We start from the raw sequence: 18,698 nt of genomic DNA, 5'->3' as shown, positions 1-18,698 counted from the left end.
CCTAGAAGGGGAGAGGAGGAGCGTCTAGGGCATGGCCTGGCAGAGAGCTAGAGTGCAGGCGCACAGTCCAGGGCATGGCCTGGCAGAGAGCTAGAGTGCAGGCGCACAGTCCAGGGCATGGCCTGGCAGAGAGCTAGAGTGCAGGCGCACAGTCCAGGGCATGGCCTGGCAGAGAGCTAGAGTGCAGGCGCACAGTCCTTGCCTTGAAGGCACCTGCACTTTGAGCCACGCCCATCTGTGTTCAAGGTCAGGTGTGCTGGTAGTGTTTTCTATCTCTTCTGTCTTGGTTTCCAGGCTGCTGTTTTTGAATAACACTGGCCTGCTTGGGGTGGGGGGTGTTGCAGTGGGGGGAGCTACGCTAAAGGGGCGGTGAGCCTTTCTTGGGCAAAAGGACCCCAAAGAGCTTCTGGTAAAGCTCAAGGGACTTGAGTCTGGGCCGAAGGCTCCCTGAACTGTCCTCACTTAGTGATTCTTCATCGGTCAAACTTAAGTTTGCATCGTCTGTAGCCCTCTTCACAGATCTGTCCATACTTCAAATACAAGAGCAAAAAGCAGCCCAGGCAGATGTCATAAAATGGCTCATCATTTTACCCCTGTTTGGCCCTCTAGAGACAAAAACGGATGGGGTTTTTGATCTAGCAGTTTTATTAATTCTTAAAGGCCATGGATCCAAACGAAGGAAAACCTGAGAAAAAGAACACCAGTGGTTGACGACTGTGGTGTACCCGCCCCCCTGATCTATAGGAAAATCCTGTGAAGGATTTCTTGTATCCCGTAAACGCCCAGAGGCCATGATTTCCCGGACTGAGGTTTTTCATGATGTTAATACAATCTCATCCAGTCATTAAAGATCACGAACACCCGGGGTTCCCTGAGGCACTCCTGACCCACAGCATCGTCAGCACCTCTTCTGGGTGGTGGTTGTGGTGGTCTGTCCAGCCCCCTCCTGGCTTTGCTCCGCTGCACCGGCCGTGTCACGAGCGATGTGGCTGGAATTCAGTTGGAAGGGCGGAAGGGAAAGATGAGACAAACTGGTCACTTATCTCGGAGACATAAGAGATCCCTCCTATCCCCACGTAGAAATTAAGGTGAATCAGGAAATGGATGGCGTTTTTCAAGTCACATGAATCAGCGCCCCAGGGTTCATCATTTTCACCGAGTGTTTGGCTAGGTTTCTCGTCTTGTTTACATTATGTGCCTGGCTCATCAGACACCGTTCAGGGAGAGCTATAATTTTATCTTGAAAAGAAGAGAACTCAACAGTTTTGTTTGGAAATTATCACCTCTAGTTTCACAATGTGATGAGAAGCAGCCCCATGCAGGAGGAAGTCCTGCGAGGGATGACTTTAGAGGGAAATTTTTTTTTTTTTCCTTTGGGAAAAAGAATATCTGTGGATTCTTTGAAACACTTTTATTTGGAAAGAGCCTTCTGTGCTGGGCCCCGGCAAGGGTCTCACCTTAACCTCCTATCTCCTTCATGCTAAGTGAAGACACACTTGCCAGCAGGCTGGTCCAGTTCCAGATGAAAAGATCAGCTCAGAAAAATAAAGGCAGTTTCCCCAGATCACAAGGTGAAATCACAGCCTCAGTTTGGGTCCATTTCATTCTAAACTAAGGAGGCACTCTGTTATTTGGTTCCCTCCCCCCTTCTCATTCTTGTTATTAATTTGTAATTCATTATCAGGAAATACACATATTTTAACAATGCTTCCTTATAGCTTGTAAGTTGCCTATAAAACTGACTCCCCCCAACATAAAGTTACATATTAAACATTATGCTATGATCCTTCCTGGGTTATGGTGTAGAAGTCTACTTTCTTCCCACTGCTTAAGTCTCAACATGCCAAGTTTTTTTTTTTTTTTTTTTTAAGTGTACATGCCTTTTAACTATAATGTTGAGGGGCAATGACAAGAATTAGCTAAACAAATTCGGGTCCTAATTTCTGCCTCTTTTTCCTGGTGGCTGTAGGCTCCACAGGTCCACTCACTCAAGGGCTGCAAGATCAAGTGTAAGGCAGTGTTGTGCCCTCCCCACTCCTCCCCTCCCCCCAGTTCCCCAGAACAGAGCAGTCAGGCTAGACCTTGGCCAGCCTCCTCCTCCCAAGGAGGGATCCTAGGCTGCTGTGCCACGTAGGCAGAAGAATCAATGGGAAAGTCAGGAAGGAGCTAGTGTCCTGCGCGCTGGGCACAGAAGCAAGAAAAGAAGTTAAGCTTTTCATTAAGGCTCTAGGATCCTGGCAGCTGTCACGTAGGCAGAAGAATCAATGGGAAAGTCAGGAAGGAGCTAGTGTCCTGCGCGCTGGGCACAGAAGCAAGAAAAGAAGTTAAGCTTTTCATTAAGGCTCTAGGATCCTGGCAGCTGTCCTGCACCAGGCTGAGGGCCCCTGGAACAACCCAGGGGAGAATGCTTCTACAAAGAAGCCCTGGGACACTGACATTTCCTCTGGATGTCTTACAGGAAATCCGAGTGAGGGCTAGAGTACCCACAGCAGCTCTGCCACTGGTGGGAGGGAGAAACTGGAGGCTTGGGGCTGAGCTTCCTTCCATGCAAACCTTCAGGACTGCTTTTATTTAGTTCTTATTATAAGACTACTTCATTTGGAAATATTCTATAAGGACTGTAAAGACAAATCAGCATCACTTTGTATTTCTATTGTCCTCCTCTTGGAGCTGTGTGAGCCATGCCACCTTCCAGGCAGGAAAGCGCTTTTTGTTTTATAGATGGGCTCCATGGCACAGTTTAGGCACACTGGGCCCTTCCCCGCGTGACAAATCCCAAGAACCAGACACTGGAGCGGGTTTGTCAGTGAGGGCCATAGGGGTATCCTATGTCACTGCGGCAAGAGGGGACGGCGGCGGGGGTGTTCATGCGTTTCCTTATTCAAGGGAAACTTGAAAGCCACCCTCTGAGGCCGAGATGAAAAGAAAAAAAAAAAAAAGGCCCGGGATAGCGTTCCCCACCCCCATCCAGAGGGAAAGGGTCATGCGCAGCCCTTCAGGGTTCCAAAGGGAAGCTTTGCAACAAAGTATGAAATTCTAGGCGTCTTGAAAGGTACTATGCTTTCCAATCATGACTTTTCACTTTAATACTTGCTCCATAAGGCGGTCAGATCCGGCGAAAGTGCAACAAGTAACATTTAGTCCAGAATTGGACAAGTTGACTTTGTCGGTCCAAGGGTTCCTTTCTCAGCGCTCTGCGTGACTACGTGGGGACCCCTGACTTGCCTCCCTGGCTTGGTCGGATTTGTTCATTTCTCTAACTTCTTTCCACTGAAATCTGGCCGAACTAGCCGGGAGGTGCACCCTAAAATAGCTTCTCCAAGAACCCGAAGCAACTCTCCCGGTCTTTTAAAGTTTCCAGCTCAGAACACTCCTGTGGATGTCACACAAAACGAACAAAATCACAAACGCGGAGTCCGGGAGGCCCCGGCGGCCCCTGCCCACCCCCACCACAAGGCCGGGTTCCGCCTGGGGACGCGCACGTACCTGGAGATGAGGCCGGCAGGGTGGGCGCGCCACGTCTCGGGTCTCAGCCCGCGCAGCCTCCGGCCCTTTATACCGCGCCCTCCCCCCACCCGCCGCCGCCTCTCCCCCCGCCCCCCCCCCCCCCCCCGCCAGCAGCCACGTCTGAGCGGCCGGATTGGGGGGCGGGGGAGCCACAAAGGTCTGTGCGAGGTCGGGTACAGGGAATCCCCGAAAGTCAACGCTCGGGCGCACTCGCACTAAAGAAGGAGTGGGGGTCCCGGGGAACAGGGGCCGCCGGGGCGAAAGAGGGGGGGCGCGTCCCGGGAAGGGCAGTGTCGGGGGCGGGGCCCAGGGAGGTCAGGCGCCGGGTGGGGCGCTCGGGTTTCACCCGGGCTGGGAGGGGAATAGGAGGCGCGGCGGAGGAGGCGGGGCAGGGGCGGGGCAGGGGCGGGGCGAAGCGGCTCGGCGCTCCCTCCCGGCGCTCCCCGCCCGCGTTCCCCGCGCAGCTCTACTCGCCGGGAAGGCGGCGCCGGCGGCGGCTGCTCTCGCTGCGCCGGCTCCCGCGCGCTGTCCTCGCACCGCGGGTGGGCTCCGCAGCCCCCTGCCGGCCGCGGCCCGTGCCGGGTGGCGGCTCTCACCCTCCGCCTGCCCTCGGCCGAGGGCGGCCTGGCCCTTCCCGGGGGCTCCCCTCTCCTACCCGTGGCTCCCTTTTGGAGCTGGCTGGGGCACCCAACTTTGGCTTTCCTCGTCCGTCGCCCCCGCTGGGCGCGAACCTGCTCACCCCCGGCCCAGCTGCGCTCCCGGGAACCGTGCGGCTGGCGCTCACACCGACGTCCACAGCCCGGAGAGCGCGACGAGTGGCGGGTGGCTCTGGGGAAGTGGCAGGGGGCGGCGGCGGCCGCTGCCCCGACTTCCCTCTCGGGTGCACTGAAGAGGACCCTCCGAGCTGCTCCAGGGCCCCAGGCGCATGAGGAGCGCGCCTCGCACCTGGTGAGAGACCCCCGCCCGGTCCCCGCGTGGCCGCGTCCTCAGCCCCGACCGTGCCGCGTTGCTGGCCGAGACCCGGGGGGCGGCAGTGGTCGGCGGGCGGGTCGTGTCAGTCTCAGGTAGGGTCAGTCCGCAGGCGCTGGGCGGGGGACAGCCAGTGGCTGCGTGTACAGGATTAGGACTACCGTCCGTGCGGGGTACCCACAGTTGAGCTAGTGCACGGGCTGGAAGTTTGTGACCCTGTCTTTGCCGGGGTCGCAGCGTGCCGAGGTAAGGAGCGGAAGCGACGCGGTGGGCGACCTGGTAGTGGACGAGGCGAGGCGGGACCCCCACCCAACACCTCGGGAAGGTGCGCAGTGGGGCTTTGTGTGCGCACCCGGCGCGCGTCCAGGAGCGCACTCGGGAGCGATGCACGGGGTCCGGAGGGCTTGGGCGTCGCAGCCCCGCCGGCTGGGCAGGTTCTCCTGTTCGAGTTACAAGGGTTTGGCGGGGCGCGTGAGAAACCGGGAGGCAGTGGGACTTGGGCTCAACTCCGCCAAACGCTTTGGTGAATGAGGGAGGATGAGGCTGGGGATGCTGGGGCTCAGCGACGCCTGATGGGTTGCAACCCGGCGAGTCGCTTTCTGCGGGCGTCTAACGCGGCTGCACGGCTTCGCATCCCCTGGATCAGGGTTTCGGGGCCGGAGGTACATTTGGGCCCCGGAGGGAAACCGGTCTTGCTGCGATGTGCGGGGAACTGTCGCCGAGAAGTGCAGTGGACTCGCTTCCCGCGGCGCCCAGTGCCCGGGCCTTCGCAATCGGGTCCGGATTCCTAGGGCTTTGGCGGGAAGCGCGTTCACCTCCTCGCCCTTTTCTTGCTTTGTACCTGGGTGCAGCGGCTCAGAGTTGGGATTTAACTTTCCTGCGCCTGCGGCGGCCCGGGGATTGCCGGCAGGGGGCGCTGAGAGCGAGCGCTAGAAGCAGGAGAGAGGATGCTGAGAGCAGTTACTCCGTCCTGGGTGAGTGGGTGGGGGTCCCAGTCAGCAAACAGCGGGACCGGGCAGGTCTTGCAATGATTTCACAGCGGGTGAAGGGGAGGGGAGCTGATCCGTTAGCCACGGGGAGCTTTCAGCCTTGCTAAGAGAAGGGACTGGAAAGATGGTGGCCAAACACAGGTCATCTGGATAAAGGTTCCTAACAGAGACAAACGTGTCCCTGCAAACTCTTCCTGTCTGTGCCTCTGTCTTCCTCCTTGTGAGTATTTACTAGAAAATAATATAACAACAGCAATAATAATAATAATAATAATGTGAGTTAGGATTAATGCTGACAAGATTTTGTTCCTTAGGAGCTCCTTAGTTAAAATGCGAGGAGTAACAAATGGTTTTTGCACCTTGTTTTTGAGAAGTACAATCATAGGTCTCAGCTGATGCAGACAAGCTCCGTCGTAATGGCCAAGTTTGGAAACAGCAGATATGTTATTAATTTTACTGTTAGTCTTTCCTCAGTAGACACAGAAAGACAAGAACAGTCTTTACTTAGGTAAGATTTTTTAACACCTAATTAGGATTGCTAAGTTAATTGCTGATCGTGCCAGTTTTATTAATGAAGAATGGGTGATGTTTACCGTGCACTACTTGGAGTGACCAGTTCACAATTTTAGTTCAAGAAGATAGCACCTTAAATTGTGTTATCACTTAAACAACTCTTCTTGTCTATGCCTGTATTTATACCAAATGAAAGATGGATTTTTTTTTCCTTATTTCAACCATTTTCTAGTTTTGTTTGGGGGGAAAAAAAAAGCAGCCCAAGATGTAATGGTTTGGGCCAGTTGAAATACAGATTTTCTTTTCCCTTGAGTTTCTTTCTTGTAAAAACTTTGCCACAAAATCGCGCTCATCTATTGTGTTGCAAGGTCACCTAGTCATTTGCACACTCTTGCACCTGAGGGATGAGGAACTGGTACCTGTTTTTACATGCTTTTAGCTTATGCATACTTGCCTTAATAGGGAGAAGATGGATGATGCTAATCGTTTTATGCCTTTTGCGAATTGCACTAACTTATTTGGTTGTTTTAATGGTGAACAGCTGCAGGAGCCCTGCTGAGAGCAAAGACTTTGGTCTCCTGGGTGGTAAAGCTTGTCTCTGTCCAAAAGTTTTTGAGATGTGCAGAATCTGGTAAAAATAAACCTGCATTCTTCTCTGCCGCTTCCTTTTACAATTATTTCTTCACAATGTCTGGACGGAATGAAACAGAAACAGTACAGTGGCTGTTAAAAGTTGTTGGCTCTGGGGCCATAAGAAATATATGCATATTGATGTAAGCTTTTGCTTCAGCTTTAGACGGTGCACAAACGTTCTGAAGACTGATGCATGGCTTTGCAGTGAGAAGTTTTGCTTGAGAGGCACTTAACACTCTTAATTCAGGGACAAATGTTAAAACCACAAAACTTTTCTTTGTTGCACGCCAGCTCCCTGGGACTGTGTTGAATGCTGCTGATGTTAGAGAGAGCTGCTTAACTGAACCACTACCCAGTCTTTATTAACTTGATCATTATTTTGAGTGATTCCAAATGTCTTTCTTGTTGGTTACAAAATCACTGAAATGGAGGCTTTGCTTCTGATAAAAAGACAGCAGAGTGGGGGAGGGGTAAAGAGAACTTTGCTAAATGGCCAAAGGTATAAAGGCATTCCATTTTATAAACAAGTAATCGTGAACTCTAGAAATAGCTAAGTTAAGAAACTGATCCCAGCGAGAAGGATTGCCTTGCAAATCACGTAGTTTGTAAGATAGAACAATTAATTAGTATATAATATGTCTGAGTCAAGGCCTCCATTTCTTTAGCGGTATAGGTACAGTGTTTGAGAAAATCCTCCATAATTCTTGATTCTAAAATTATACCAAAGTTGTATTTAAAAATGCTCCTGAAATTGTTGCTATAGTTACTCAGACAAATTGCTTACAGTATAATTATAACACCAAGGTGACAAATTTTTATGTTTAGTGTTAAATAATTTTTAAAATGTTAATTACAGTGTCTAACAAATTGAGTTACACCCAAGTGCAAAGTGTGTGGCGTGCAACCTTGTACATTTCTGTCCACCTGCATCTGTTTGCAGATTTGCACAGAGAAAGCAAACTATTTTCTTAAGTACTAAGATGAATATATGTAAGTGCTTGGAGTTGTTTGTACTGTCTTTGTGTATGGTTGTTGACAACACATTTTCACATATGTTTCCGGCAACCCTTTAAAATCGAGATGCAGAAGTTTTGTTGAGAATTAGCGGTTTTTATCCCTCTGCTTGCTGCCTTGTAGAAGTGATCTGCTGTAGATAGGGGGCAATCTGCTGTCTCTGATCCCTGCACAAATGGGTAGCATCATAATGATAAATTCAACACGTGATGCGAGTAGCTCATTCAGAAGCAATCTGAAGAGGCAGCTTTTGGTATGCTTGATAAATGCATCGCTTATTTCTTTGATGAATTTGTTAGCTGGATATATAAAATCAATTTCTAACAGCAAGACAGGAAGAAAAAAGTTAGAGTGGACTGGAATATGCATAGATAAACTTTTCACTCTCAATGAGCCTACCAAAATGAAAACTTGATCCAAGAGAAGATAGTGTGTAAGCAAATTATTATAGCGTGCTAGTAACAATACAAACTATGCCATCTAAAGGTTGCAGAACTAAGATCTACCTCTGAATTTCAGAGTATTTGGAAGCCCGGCAACTTCAAAGGCAAGTTACATTTCACCTGGGTTATGACATTTATACTACGATTAGCCCAACAGTGGGCTCAAGAAACAGAAATGTTTTCAAAGGAATTGCTGTTTTTTTTTCCTTTTTCCTTTTTCTTTTCCTTCTTCTTTTTCTCTTTCTTTTCCTTCTCTTCCCCCTCCTCCTTTTTTTTTTTTCTTGTCCAAGATGAATGGTTTTCTGACAAGAGCAAAGATGGTCATACTTTAGTTCCTTTCCCTGAGTTTTGAAATATACTGGAAGGTACTGTTGTTCTGGAAGAAAACAAAATTCTTCCATTCTTTGCTCTTTTTTTCCCTACATGTGTTTGAATTGGTTTCCTGATGAATATTGAAAAACACTGTATTCTGAAGAGAATACGTTGTTCTGGGCCTGAATATCTTTTATTTCTGGAAGGCCATGAACCCACTAATCCCTTATCTTCCCTTCTTTCATTCCTTATTTGTCGCTGTATCTCTGGGATTGGCCATCCTGCGGCTCATGTAAGATGATGAGGAAGTATATGTTGGAACAGTTTTATTTTATGTTGCATTTTTATGTACATTTGTGAGTAGATCGTATTACTGCAATAGGTAATTCAATTACAGATACGTATGATAAATAGCCAGGAGAGTGATGGTATCAGAAGCCAGCTCTACTGGAGAAATAATGCTGTATTTGCTGAAATGTGAAATTAAATAAGTTCTAGGCAAGTGACAATCAGAACTGAGCAAGGACAAATTGTTCACAGGAAATAGAGCCTCTTTCATCAGTTTAGATTTACCCAACATTTGACAACGATTTATGATGGGCCTATGCAAAGAAAAGCAGAGTCAAAAAAAGTAGTAAGAATTCTGCTAAGCGGTTTCTGTTGAGTCGTTTGCAAAATCATCACACGGCCAGCGCTTGGCTTAAACTTCCCGGAAGAAATGCGTTCCAACCGACTCCAGAAAAAATTCCACACAAAGAATGGCCCTTTCTGTCGCAAAACTGGAGATGTGGCTCGTCTGGGAGAGGGCACCCAAAAGCCGTTCGCAGCTGCCAAGGATGCGGCTGCCTGGTTCGCCTAGCGTGCTGCCAAGGGAAGGCTTCGGAGGCCAGGCACAGTGATGGTTGGCCATCCTACAACCCAGTCGATTTTAGCATCACCACTGGGGTCTAGGATTTCTGTTCCAGGACCGAGATTTCCATCTGCTGTACAACTCTCTTGAATTTAAAGCTGACAACATTGTAACTGGTGGTCTAAAGCAACAACGATTACTCTGGATATTAAACTCCCTTTATTCAGCAGACACTGGAGTTAAGCCTTTGTTAATATCCACTGACCTGCAGTAAGAACTAAATAAGAGCTTGTTTCTAAGACGTCTGTCATGGAAGTTCCTGGGGGCCATAGCTATGGACTTGACTTTAAGAAATTTGGAGGGCAACTCGGTTTGGAATGATGACCAGAAGTCCGTGGTTTTATAGAGCTGCTCGCCTAGTCAGGATGTTGGTAGATGTTCTGTTGAGGTCCCTGCACCAAGTCTGCAGGTGCAACGTACAGATGGACTTGGAGATGGCTGAGCCTCGGTGCTGGGTCTGCGTCTGAATCCCACGTCTGCGTCGGGTCTTTGGGTCTTTACAGAAACAGATACTCCAGAAGAAAAAGAGGAGGAGGAGACAGGAAGTGTGGTGGGCGTTCTCTGCCAGAGTGTTAAGGTGTTAGAGCCTCAGCAATGATGACACGAAACACACCTCCAGAACTGAGTTAGGGCCCAGAGGACAGGTCAAGGGGACAAGTTCTTGAATCTGCACAGAGTGATAAAACTAAGCCAGCAGGACTAGCTGCCTACTGTGTGTGGGGTCAGGGCTTGTCCCATTGTAGCTGCCTAAGTGCAGGATGGGTCTCTGGGCTTGGGAGCTTCCTTGGGCACTGGGCAGACCCAGGCGGGGGCAGATGTGCACTCCGGGCTGGGCAGCTTGACTTGGAAATTAGCATAAAAACACTTGATGTATTTTTTTTTTCCCTTAAGATTTATTTATTTATTAGAGAGAAAGAGAGCATGTGCATAAGCAGTGGTGGAGGGAGAGGAAGAGAAGCCGAGTCTGTGTCAAGATTGGAGCGCCACCAGGGGCTTGATCTTAGAATTCCGAGATCCATGACAGAAGCCTAAACCAAGAGTCAGATGCTTGACCGATGGAGCCACCCAGGCGCCCCAAACACTTTATGTGCTTTAAGACATATATTAAAATGTAAAACATGGAAATTCAAGGATGTTGTTTACTCACTGAAAATAGCACCACATACAAAAAAATTCCAGGGAGCGTGCTGTATCTTCATGACAGAGCTTCTCCCATTTACCGAGATTTTAGAAATTCTAGAGTATTTTAGAGACTGTGGTAGCCTTTCTTATTTTATTTCTGAGTTTAGGCCAATCAGCCTGGTTACTTAGTGGAATTTATGGATTTAATAAGCTGAAACAGATGAGTGGATGAACAGAATGCGATACAGTCCCACAACGGACGAGTATTCAGCAAGAAAATGAATGAATTCTTGATCTGTGCTGCAGAACGTATGCTTAGTGAAAGAAGCCAGTCACAGAAGACTACCTATCAAATGGAAAGTCTAGAAAATGCAAGCCTGTAAAGACAGAATGCAGGTTAGTGGTTGCCTGGGGCTGGGGATTTGGGAGGGACTGACAGTGGACGGGCAGGTCTCTCTGGGATGATGGGAATGTTCTCAAACAGGATTGTGGAGAGACTCCTGCAATTCTGTACCTTTACTAAAAATCACTGGATTGTATGCTTACAAGGAGTAAATTTTATGGTATATAACTTATACCTCAGTAAAGTTGTTTTAAAAATAAAAGGAATCTGGGACATAATCTCTGCGCTGAGAGCGCCGTGCATGGCCAGCAGCCCAAACAGATCCCGCTGCGAAGTGGAAATTATATTCCGGGTTTCGGTGATATTCACAAAAGCGAGTGCTGGGGCCGTAGGGTGCTCAGGTTCCCTTCCTGGGGGCTGAACTCGGAACTGTGATCTTTTATGAAACTGAGCAAAGTGAGGTTGTTTTGCAAATAAGGCCACGGAGCAGAATGAAATCACTCGATTAAACTAACCAGCCAGCCTAGCTGGTCACTGTTTGGTGCACCTGCGAGACTCCCTTCTGCCAGTTTTGTTAGGTTGCAGGCTCTGGGCGGTCGGCGGGGTGGGGGTGGGGGGATCTTTCAAAACACAGAATCTCCTGGTCTCATCAGAGCTGCAGGGTCTGAACTCTCAGTGTATTGCTGTGCTAGTCAAACAGCGCTGCTTTCCTGTGACCGGGGAAAATCTCACGATGCCTGCTTCTGTGTCCTTGTACATTTTCTTCATAGGGCATTTACTTCCGCGGGTGAGGCGGGTGACGTCCAACAGCCAGACCCAGTGGCAGAACACAGGTTTTTAAATGCACAGGGAGGGCCTGAGTACTTAAAGGAGAGGGTGGTGGTGGTGGTTGTTGTTTTTCTCCTCTTTTGGCAGAAGAGTCATAGAATCACTTTTAGCTCTTTCTGTGCAGCTCTGATGAGTCCAGCAGTTAAAGCAGGACCTGAAATTAGGTGATGCGTAGAGATCCATGTGAATTGTCTGTAATTTCCTTGCTCTTTGAGTGTTGTCTCTGGGTGGAAGTGTGTCTTGAGCTCTCCCTTTTTGTTCATTCCGATTTCCATCTGCCGAGTGCATCGACATCCTCTCTGCCTCCTGCTGTGGGGCGTCCTCAGCTCTCTCTCGGGCACCCTGCCCTCCCCACACCAGTTGGTGTCCACATGGTGACTTTACGCGGGAGTGTTTAGTTTGGCATCGACTGTCCGAGGTCCAGATAGACCCCGTATGGCTTTTGGGAGCTGGCTGGGACTCACCAGCCTCCAGGGCTCGTATGCCTCTGTCTGTGTAGTAATAAAGTATTTTTATCCAGCCCTGTGATGTTTTTGGGCAAGCATTTTCCAACAACGTCTCATTTCTTCAATTCTTGTAGTTGCGTGCTGAAGCTGAAATTGTTGAAAGGTTCGGATCCTAGTGCAAGAGCTTTCTTGACCTCGTACCGATGTAATTTCTGATTGGGGTATTCTGAATCTGCCTCCTCCCAAACTGGCAGCCTATCTTAGACACAAATTAAGAGTAATATTTATAAAATGACTATGTTTTTCTATTACCAGTCCTAATTTATGACTCACCCTTGGTGAGTGACAAGGGATAATTTTTGCAATTGCTTTAGTATTTCCTAATGCTGGTTGGAGGGCAAAGGGGTGGGTGACATTTTTATTTTTATTTTTAGACATTTTTATTTTTGATGTCACTTTTGATGGTTTTCATTGGTCATTAATGTACTGTTAGATGGGTACTTTTTAGCAGTTGTTTTCTGTCATTTTCAATGAGCTAATATTCCCCGGATTTCAAGGACAACTAGTTAAGCATTCTCTTCAACAGATTGACTGTGTACATGATTAGAGCAATTTCCATGTTGCTAGGATATTTAGTTTTGAAACATGAGGGATAAGAAACGATGTGCTGTTCTCCTGTTTTAAGACCTCCCTTAGAATAACTGTTGATTTGTGTTGGATCTGGTAGGTGGGGGAGGGGAAATCATGAGAGTAACACGGAGTGTTATACAGAGAATGGCGTGAAGACATTGCCCTCAATGGGGAAAGTGTATTAGACCTTTGCTTTGGATGCTTTTTTACTTTTTTTCCTAAACCATTTCTTTTTCTGGAAAGCATCCAAATGGTAACATCAAATATTGATTTTGGACACTAAAATCTATAGGATCCTAACTTTACTCAGGCAGCTGGGAGCACAGGGAAAAACCTGGAATGTTCACTCTACAGCCTGGGGCTCTGCAGTCCCTTCTATCTGCTGACTCCTCCTTACCTTACATCCTGTCAGTGCTCTGAGATTTCAAACTGGGGGATCTTTGCTAACCTGTCAGCGAAGGAGAATGCCTTTAAAGTCTGATCTAGGAGGCAAAGATAGGCAGTTCCATTATTTAAGTTTGAGATTTCTGGGCTGTATGTATAAAAGAAAGGCCATGTTTTCAGAGCGGGGGTTCGGTGCCCAGATGCTCAGTGTGGGAAGGAGAGTGTTGAACTCTGGTTTCCTCCCGGTTCCAACAGAGCTGCTCCTCAAATGTCCTTCTATGGCTTTTCCAATTTCTCTGCTAATCCAGCAGGCTTTTAATTATTATGTTTCTCCTTCCCCAGAAAGTTTGGAGCGGAGCTGAGCTCATAACGCCCTCTGATCGACCCTATGGTTTCTAAGAGGACCCAGCTCACTCTCTTTCCCTTCCCTTCCTTTTCTGTGCCCTCCCCCACATGAACATGAAAGCGCTTTACCGGGTTTTGCCCTGGGTCTGGTGCTGTCAGGCATCTCCACTACCTGACTCTTGGCTGAGGGGTTTCAGAGTTACTGTCGATGTCCGCTGACCACGACAGACGTGTTCTCTTCCCCCAGAATCTGGTTCCTGCAGGGTTCCGTATTGGCTTGCAGAGATCGGATCTCATCGAGGTCAGTTATGAGTGTCCCAGGAAGGTTGTTAAGTTACGTCCCATCATTTGCTGCACTTCTCATGGTGCTCTCGAGCTGGGGAAAACTTGCTTCTGCTTATCAGATAACTGTAGAGAGGGAGAAGCATTTGCTCCAAGACAGCAGGAACCTCTCTTTCCTGGGGTCACAGTCAGGATAGAAGGGACCGGAAGCCTTGGGGCTTTGAATCCCTCCCACTCCCTTGGCCACTGGTCAGACCACCAAGGTGGTGCTCAGCAGGTAACCCAAACCCAGGTACTTCGAGTTAAAGTACTTTCTACTCTACCCACCCCCCCCTTTTTTTTTTACAATGCACGTCTTAAATTCGTGTTTTCCTCCAACTTGCTATAAGTAAAAAATACTCCCCTTGGATGTAAATTGTGCAGCGGTCAGGAGGCGGGGCTGGCGGTGGAGACCGGTGGTGGGGGAGGGGAGCCTGTGCAGAGAGCTGTGCAGGCCCAGGCAGTGATTCTTGGCTGTCTGCGCCTTCCAAGCAGACTCCAAAGTTAGGCCTGAAGCCAAATTTACTCTCCGTCTGCCAGCAGGGATGGAATCCCGAGGTCCTATCACCAGCTTGTGAAAAGAAATCATTCAGAAAACTGCAAGCTGATAAGTAGGAATTGCAAAGATCCATTCACTTGAAAGCTTACGCCCGCAAATGTTATTTAACTTGGAACAATTTCTCCAGGCCCACCTGCTGGCTTTCCATCTCCTTGAGGTTTATCTTGGTGCCTAGGAAAGCCTGTGAAGGATTCACAGTGGGAATCTGATGGGACGTGCCCCAGAGGTGATAGCAGCCAAAGGGCCTTCCTCAAGTCCCCCACCTGGCTCATTCCTGACTTGAGAGTCTGTGCACTAAGTTCACTTCTCCAGAAATGCATGGAGTCAATGTAAATGCTTGGACTTCAGTCACTAAGGATACAAACCACAGGACTGTAGAGGGGAAGCCCAGTCTTCATAGTAGTCAGATACCCTGTCAGTTAAAATACCTTGAAGATAATTTTTAAGAGTATCCACTGATGAATTAATTGTTTATTGAGGTAGGCACAAGGAAATCAATACTTGGAACTTGGACCATGGCTAAGGAGTGGAGGGAATTGACAGGAATGGGGAAGGGGCTACACCGAGTCATGTGCCATGGATTTTTAATTGGGAAGAAGTGGTCTATTTCCCAGTATTTACATAATATTTAAAAGGACTTTTTTTTTTTTTTTTCCGGTAGTGCAAATTATAACAAAAAAAAAATATCACACCCTGCAGACTCAAACACAATTTAGAATTGTATTTTATGTATTTCTTTTGGTTGCTAGAGAGGAGTAGTGCAGGCTTTGGGGTGAGTTTGGGATAGAGAAGTTCAGATAAACATTTTTCATTTGATCTTTGTGACCTTGAGTTTCTTGATAATCTTTCAGAAAATCCCAGGTGTTTTATTTCTTTATTTATTTATTTGGGTGGTCAATTACTTTTCTCTTTTCTCTCTTAAGGGACTTAAGACTTCTTAAGCCTGGGATGGTAGATTAGGGAAGCTCAGGATGGTGCCAGCTGGCTTTCATGATGCTACATAGTGTCACCTTCCTGTTTCGGAGCACCCAGCTCCATCGGTGGGTTGGTTTGGGGGTCAACATGAAGGAGGAGCCGAGAAAGGAAACTATCGCCCTGAATAATGGAGACCCCCCCCCCCCCAGCCCCAGAGAATGTTGGTTTCATTTAGTCTTTTTTCCATTTAATAAAGTCTACACTGGCCTTTTCTGTCCTCTTCCTGTGTCCAAGATGACAATCATTTGCAAAAGCCCTGACCCTTCTGGTTGTCAGTGCACTTGTGATTCACAGAATAGCCCTGGAGCACAGAGGTACGGTTTGCATGGGACCACAACGGCCCCCACAGGCTGGAACGCTGGCCAGGCTGCCCCTTGAGTGGGCACTGATGGAGCCCCTAAGTCATGGCTACGAGTTCGCCCCCTGCTGGTGTGTGATCAAGAGTGTAGTGACTGTACGGTCGTGCATGGACCTGGCTGCTGGGTTGGTTTGGCCACTAAGTAGTAAGTGCTTCTCAGTGGGGTTTTAAGTTTTTTTCAATGAAAAGCATACTTTCCCCAAAGAACTGGCCATGGAGCTCAGAATTCCAGCCTTAGGGTTGTGGGAAAGAGTGATAAGCGGGAAGAATAGGACCATGATTACAGGCTTGGCAACATGGTTATCAAGAGGGCTGGACAGAGTGCAGATAGTGGATGGCTCTCTCTGGGGATAGATAGGGGGGCCCTCAGGGCCAAGCGGTCTTCAGGGGTTCTTCTTTAATTGCACTTTTGACTGAGCGCCTGGTTCAGTTAAGCCTGCAGGGGTAAATTTAGGAAAACAAACCAAATGCACCTTTGGGAAGGCTGCTGGTTTCGAAGTGTGTAGGAATGCTTCTGTTTACTTTGTTCCTCTTTAGGTAAGGGCTACTGTGTCTTTTTTAAACCTAGCTCTTGGTGCTGTTGTTGGTTTCTGCCTATTAGCCATTTTGCCAGATAATGTTATATTTTATGGGTAGATGGATGTCACCCATGTGTGACAGCTTGTGTTGGATATTTACAGAAGGGGGCCATCCGTGCCAGCCAGGTCCATGTCGTGCGTGCGTCCGTCCTACATGTGGGAAGAAAAGATTTTGTAGGTGTATTTCTATCAAAGAGTTCGGCATTAGACTTTTAAGGATTGGGAGAAAGCTAAAGGAATTCATATAAAGACATAATTAGAGTATGCAGGGATTGTGTGAAATGTAACATGTTTGAAATGCTTTGCTTTCTGAGCAGTTGGGAGGTTGTTAACTGTTTCCTTTTCTCACATTGGCTTCCAGATGATTAATTGGATTTACTTAATTAAATGCTCCACATTTAAGTGGAGTGGAGGCCCAGGGAGTAGTCTGAAAATAGTATCAATTATTTTCTATTGATCTACAATATACGACATTGTTTGCTTATACTTAGAGCAAAGACATTCAGTTCTATATTAATTATCTTTCTTTTTAAAATTATTTAACTGTGAGTTCTAAAATGAAAAATCTATTTAAAATATCTTATGGATGATCTCAAAAATCTCATATCTTGAAATTCTATTCCTTTACTGCATTCCAGGGGAGTCAACCAGCTTTGAAACTAGAAGCACTTTTCTGTTGCTGCCACAGTATGTTGAAATGTTTGGGGGGGGTGGCTGGGCTATTTTTAGCAAGTTCAAATGTATCCTGTGGTGGCTGATTTCCAATGATCCAAAATTAGTCATGGGATCTTGGACAGCATAGTGTCAAGGGCTCAGACAACCAGCTTGCTCAACATCTTTGCATTGTCAACCTGAATCTGGCAGGAGGATTGATTGCTTTGGTCCAACAATGCATCCTTCTTTGGAGAAAACAAAAGGATAACCCCTCACTGTGAACAAAGGGGTCAGAAGCTGGGCGAAGTGGGTGCTGAATAAAATTGGCCACAGTTCAGGCTGTTGGAAAGATGACAGATTCTTGGTGATGAGGACAGTTCAAAACTTAATGGGGGTATTTTTATTTTATTGGAAGGGGCATAAAGGTCAGCAGCTGAGATGCTCCCCCCCCTTTCTGTTTCGTTTACATGAAAAGCAGGTCAAAGGACGACCTTTAGGGCAGGAAAAGCTTGCTTATTGCAATAGTCTTTCATCTATGGAAAAAAGGAAAGCGACAGTTACCCTCCTGAAAAGATCTCCCAACTCATGTTGCCCCCAATCATGCGAGAGCCCAATGCCCAATTTGTTTTGAAAGAATTATATTTCCATTTCCCATGTCTAGAGAAACACTTCATTATTAAATATATATGCAACGTACTGTTGTCCTTGATCGCTGATGACTGTTTTTCCTTAAGCTTTTGTTGTTTTTATTGTTGTTCGCTTGTAATCTGTAGTTTACAAGAGGATGGGCCAATTTTTAATAGTTTTATTCTGACAAACCTTTTCTGTTTTTTTTTTTTTTTAATTAAGAGGGAGAGTGTAGGTGTTGGTGGGGGACAGCGGGAGGAAGGGTGGGGAAGAGGTAGAGGGAGGGATAGAGATTCTTCAGCAGGCTCCAAGCTTAAATCAAGAGCCCCTCTTTCCTGTGACCTTAATTCCAATTGACATGGGAGATGGAGATTGGTTTGATTCGAAGGAAGGTAGTGCATTTGGTTGAATTACATCCTGTCTGTTGAAGGTTGAGGGCCTCTTGTTTGATGGAACCCTTCCATAGAATTCTAGAATTTGGAAGATAGTGAAGCTGTCCAGTGTTTGCCTCCAGGCAGGGCATTTTCTAAACCCTCATAGAGGGATGGTGACCTATTATCTTCTTAGAGAAGGGTGTGGGCAGGGGCCCCTAATTACAATGTGGGCTATTTATTTTTACTCTAGTGCAGAGGAGCCCAAGGATGAAAGGTAGCATTTGGTCAACTAAAAAGCATTGACCAGAAATTTCCTTAGTGTCAGAGCCCAGGCCCTGCCTTGGGAATACGGTGTGTACAGGGAAGAATTTCTGCCCTCTTGGTGCGCGTTTTCAAGAACTGAACAGACACCCGGGATTGTCTAGAACCCCGCCCCAGGACGGCCGAGATGGCAGGTGCAAGAGTCCGGCGCGGGCTCGGCTGGAGCAGTGCTCTTGTCCCCGTGCCCGGCTCCGCTTCCTCACTTCCCCGGACTCCGGGAGCCTAGAGGCCTGGCAGCTGCATGCCCAGGCGGCCTGGTCCCACGTAGGTCCCCTCTGCCCAGGACGCCCAGCTGCCCTGTCGGAGCATAGGCAGCGGATGCGGGGTGGGCGGTGGGCTGGGGTCTTCTGATGTTCTTTTCTATTAGCAGAAAATCGGAAGCTTTGAGCTAAGTAAGGCTCCAGGTGTTCATGGACTTGTTTTCATGATCTTTGAGAAGTTCATGGTCACCTGGATGCCGAGACTCCTGTTTGACCAGCCAGCCTCTCGCAGGGCGGCAAAGGTGCGGTGCGTTTCCCGATGGTTTACGGGACAAAGTCTCAC

The 18,698-nt window shown here is 47.8% G+C and overlaps 1 protein-coding gene, 1 long non-coding RNA gene and 1 other non-coding gene across 9 annotated transcripts in view; 1 reads left to right on the top strand and 2 right to left on the bottom strand.

Moving 5' to 3' along the window:
* Positions 1-624: 624 nt before the first annotated feature.
* LOC131831574 (uncharacterized) lies at positions 625-3,870 on the bottom strand. Its single transcript, XR_009353708.1, has 2 exons — positions 3,487-3,870; positions 625-989 (listed from the first exon to the last, which is right to left on the bottom strand). It is a non-coding gene; the product is annotated as an uncharacterized LOC131831574 (long non-coding RNA).
* Positions 1,088-1,157, bottom strand: LOC131832917 (small nucleolar RNA SNORD123). Its single transcript, XR_009354260.1, has one exon. It is a non-coding gene; the product is annotated as a small nucleolar RNA SNORD123 (small nucleolar RNA).
* Positions 3,871-3,989: 119 nt separating the features above from the next.
* Positions 3,990-18,698, top strand: part of SEMA5A (semaphorin 5A) — a 466,271-nt gene continuing 451,562 nt past the window's right edge. For 4 of the 7 annotated variants that reach the window (XR_009353706.1, XM_059173628.1, XM_059173626.1 and 1 more), the window contains exon 1: positions 3,991-4,455. The gene's annotated coding sequence lies outside the window, so the exon portion shown is untranslated. Of the gene's footprint in view, positions 4,456-18,698 lie in introns of all 7 variants that reach the window. The other 3 variants (XR_009353707.1, XM_059173632.1, XM_059173630.1) reach the window with 2 other exon arrangements.

The sequence above is a fragment of the Mustela lutreola genome, chromosome 5, assembly GCF_030435805.1.
Source record: "Mustela lutreola isolate mMusLut2 chromosome 5, mMusLut2.pri, whole genome shotgun sequence".
Classification (NCBI taxonomy): domain Eukaryota; kingdom Metazoa; phylum Chordata; class Mammalia; order Carnivora; family Mustelidae; genus Mustela; species Mustela lutreola.
Note: the sequence above shows the minus strand (reverse complement) of the source record. Positions and strands in the feature narration are given on the sequence as shown.